This window comes from Odocoileus virginianus, chromosome 5 (assembly GCF_023699985.2).
Source record: "Odocoileus virginianus isolate 20LAN1187 ecotype Illinois chromosome 5, Ovbor_1.2, whole genome shotgun sequence".
NCBI lineage: Eukaryota > Metazoa > Chordata > Mammalia > Artiodactyla > Cervidae > Odocoileus > Odocoileus virginianus.
The window spans coordinates 30,972,896-30,977,453 of NC_069678.1; the positions used below are offsets into that span (position 1 = coordinate 30,972,896).

Below are 4,558 nucleotides of genomic sequence, written 5' to 3' on the forward strand. Positions count from 1 at the left end.
GGGTCCCTCCCTGCCTGTGAAATCTCAGAGCTGAGGTGTAGGCTTGCTCCTAAGATGGCAGGGCAAAGCAGTGGGCAATTCCCTTTCCACTTGCCAGCTACAAGCTCCATGTTGCACCATTTACTAACTAAGGATTTTGAGGAAGGAAATTTTGTGGCTACCTTGGTCAGTGAGGGAGAAAAAATTCCACCAGGGGTAAGTGGGCTGTTTTATGAACCACGAAGAGGAAATTAAAATCCTTTCCCATCACTTCTTGGCCTTTTGGCTAGAATCAAGTGTAGTTTCTGTTCTTATCAGTTTAATATCTTTTCCCACTGAAAAATGTAGCTCTGCTATGTTGGGGCCAAGAGTAATTAAACCAGTGTGAGGAGGAAAGAAAGTGAAGTCACTTGGTTGTGTCTGACTCTTTGCAACTTCATGGACACCAGGCTCCTCTGTCCATGGGATTTTCTAGGCAAGAGTAGTGGAGTGGGTTGCCATTTCTTTCTCCAGGGAATCTTCCCGACCCAGGGATTGAACCCAGGTCTCCCACATTATAGACAGATGCTTTACCATCTGAGCCACCAGGGAAAACAAACACAAATTATGAGATGTTCTAATCAAATAACAGCTTCCCAAGTGACTCAGTGGTAAAGAATCTGCCTGCAATGCAGGAGACTCAGGTTCAATCCCTGGGTGAGGAAGATCCCCCGGAGGAGGAGATGGCAATCCACTCCAGTATTCTTCCTTGGATAATCACATGGACAGAGGAGCCTGGAGGCTTACAGTCCATGGGGTTAAAAAAGAGTTGGACATGACTTAGCGACTAAACAACAATTAAATAACACACTTCAACCTTTGATTTTCCAGCATAAAGTAAGGCTTGAGAAAAAAATGTGGTCTTAGGTTTTTTTTACCTTTAACCATAAAAGTTATCCGCATTATGAACTTCTTAGGGGAAACTAGTTAACCAGAGCCTAAACTGCTGGGATATTATCAGAGTTGAATTGATCTGAGGGAAGAACATTATCTGATTCCAGTCACCTCTAGCCTTCCACGTGAATATAGGAACATACTCAACCCCAGCCTGTTGTAGTCATTCTGTCTGGCCTAAAGCAAGAAGTGAAAAATGAGAAACACTTCTGAAGTTCCCACTCCAGAGGCACAGGCTCATTAAAAGACTGAGACCTAATCAGAGACTTTAGAACACTTCCCCATCCCCCACACCTCACCACCATATTGTGAAAGGTGCTTTGACAGCATTTTCTCTCACCTGGTCAAGATACAGCGAGGATGTGGAGCCACAGGAGCTGTCATACATTACTGGGGGGACTGTAAAATAGCACAGCCACTTTGGAAGACAGTTTCGGAGTTTCTTACAAAATTAAATATACTCTTACCATATGACCCAGCAATCACTCTCCTAGGTATTTTCCTAAATGAGTTGAAAATTTTGTTCATTGTTGTTCAGTCACTAAGTCATGTCTGACTCTTTGTGACTCCGTGGACTGCAGCATGCCAGGCTCCCCTGTCCTCCGATATCTCCCAGAGTTTGCTCCAGTTCTTGTCCATTGAGTCAGTGATGCTATCCATCTCAGCATTTGCTTCCCTCTTGTCTCTTTTGCCTTCAGTCTTTCCCAGCAACAGGGTCTTTTCCAATGAGTCGGCTCTTTGCATCAGATGGCCAAAGTATTGGAACTTCAGCTTCAACACCAGTCCTTCCAATGAATATTCAGGGATGATTTCCTTTAGGATTGACTGGTTTGATCTCCTTGCAGTCCAAGGGACTTTCAAGAGTCTTCTCCAGCACCACAATTTGAAAGCATCAATTCTTTGGTGCTCAGCCTTCTTTATGGTCCAACTCACATCTTTACATGACTGCCGGAAAAACCATAGCTTTGACTACAAGGACCTTTGTTGGCAAAGTAATGTTGAAAACTTATGTCCACACAAAATCCCACCAAGGGATAGTCATAATGAAACAGAGAAAGACCCTATGGTCCTTTCCCACTGCGTCCTCCACCTGACTTTGTGGAAAAACCTTAACCAGAGGATAAGTTTAATTAAAGAAATGAGAAAATGCAAAAACAAAGGCAAACAGTCCAGTAAGACTAAATAATAATAGTTTAGTCATTGAAAGTGAAGGATAATGAAAGTGTTAGTCGCTCAGTCACATCCAACTCTTTGCGACCCCATGGACTGTAGCCCATTATACTCCTCTGTTCATAGAATTCTCCAGGCAGGAATAGTGGAGTGGGTAGCCATTCCCTTTTCCAGAGGATCTTCCTGGCCCTGTGATTGAACCAGGGTCTCCTGCATTGCAGGCAGGTTCTTTACTGTCTGAGCCATTAGTCATTAAGCATAGTCAAGAATCTTTAGTTCCTTCTCAAGGACTATAGATAATATTCTAAGCCATGTCCTGGGAGTTTTCTTATAGATACTGAAACTCCTACCAGGTAGAAGTTAACTACATGATGATCAGAACTTAGCCATTAAATAAACTGCCACAATTCCCAGAACTGGCCTCAAAGAAATAGGAACACATCAACCTTGGAATTGAAGACTGACATGTCCATTATCAACATCCCCCATCAGAATGTTAATTTTTAACCTCAGATGAAGTTATTATTATATTGACGTCTCATAATTATCCAAAGTCCTAAGGGCTCACTCTTGATGTTGTACATTCAATGGGTTTGGATGAATGTATAATAATATACGCTGTTGTTGTTTAGTTGCTAAGTCATCCCTGACTCTTTTGTGACCCCATGGACTGCAGTCTGCCAGGATCCTCTGTCCATGGGATTTTCCATGCAAGAATACTGGATTGGGTTGCATTTCCCTCTCCAAGTAATCTTCCTGACCCAGAGATTGAACCTGCAATCCAGGAGACCTGGGTTCGATCACTGATGGGGGATGCTGATAATGGTGAGGGCAATGCATGTACAAATATAGGGGATATATGGGAAATCTCTATACTCTTCTTCCAATTCTATTTTTAAAAAGTAAAGTCTTTTAAAAAAGAAAGAACCATTTAGCCATGCTACCTCAGTGTGTGACCACTTCCACAACAAACAAAAACAAACAAAAACTCCCCTAAAGCAAAAACCCTTAAACAGGGGAGTAGGCATCTCTTTTTCATACCAAATCTATGTGTAAGGTATGCTGTTGTTTAATAACAGTGTAGGGTGTAGCTGGAAAGTCAGAGCTAGTGGTAGAACTCAAGGTAAGTAGAGCCCACACAGAAGCTTTATTCACAGCTGTCTTCTTTGCTTATAAAACTTCAAAACCATAGTTTTACAATGAGCATTTAGTGGATTAAAACTCATGCATCTCAAGATTGTTATTAATTTCAATTATTTGTGCTTATTGGTCCAGTCTTGCTGGCCTGTCACCTGGAGACTCTTAATTAAACAACAGCAGCAGCAAGTGGTGATGTACTTCTAGTGTACTCACCAAAGATATTTTTTGACTAATTATTTTGGCTACAAAGTTCAAACCAACCACTTTCAGGTTAGTAGGTCTTTGGGTCACATTTGGAAAGGCAGAGATTTCCTGTCAAAATGTGGACAGAAAGAATAATCTTCCTCTATCTTTACTTCAATTGCCAAGTAAACTCACTGTAAGGCATTTAATTTATTTATTTTCAACAAAAAGATGATTGATTGCACCCAGATGAAGAAGTGGATTCAGGAAGAGGAAAAGATAAATGGGCATTCCTCTGCCCAAAGGAAACTTTCAAACTCTTATGTTTAGGCCACAGGACATGTCTGTTCTCCACATGCTGGCAGTCTTGGAGTCCAGTGGGGAGCAATTACTAAACATGTGTGCACGTAGCATAAACCATAGAGTCCCAGTGCCCTTCATTGTAACCAGGATGTATATAATGTCCCTTAAAACAACAATATCACAGTAACTATTCTCACACTGCCATGGGACCTGATTAAATGCTGGAAAAGTCTAAGTTTTTATGCTTCATCCACTGCCTGGATATGGAAAGGGAGAAAAGACAGAAAAGAACTGATAATGAGGGAGTGGAGGTAGGGGCTGTGAGGAGATTTGTCAGAAAAGATTTCACAGAAAGGATATCTCTTGGACTAAGACTTACAAGATGAGTGTATAGTCTTCTGGAATTCTGGAAGAAGGGACAATCTGAGTAAAGATTCAGAGATGAGAAACAGCCAGGCATAACACACTCATGTCTTCTGCACCTCCTCATCTTTTGGTATGAGCTCATGATTTGGGATCATAGCCTGCACTGTTTATTTAAATTTATTTATTTTTAACTGGATGATAATTGCTTTAAAGTACTGTGTTGGTTTCTGTAATATATCAACATGAATCAGTCATAGGTATACATATGTCCCTTCCCTCTTGAATCTCCCTCCTACCTCCCAACACATCCCATCCCTCTAGGTTATCACAGAGCACCTGATTTGAGCTCCAGACATCATACAACAAATTTGCACTGATAGCCTGAACTATTTAAATGGTTTTTCTATCCTGCTCTCTTCCCAGTGTGTGGCATATCAGATCCATTCAAAGGAGTTTGACCATAGGCAATTTGAAACCTCAGAGT

At 41.4% G+C, this 4,558-nt stretch overlaps 1 pseudogene; it reads left to right on the top strand.

Moving 5' to 3' along the window:
• Positions 1-245: 245 nt before the first annotated feature.
• On the top strand, positions 246-456 carry LOC139035390 (U2 spliceosomal RNA; annotated as a pseudogene).
• Positions 457-4,558: the final 4,102 nt, after the last annotated feature.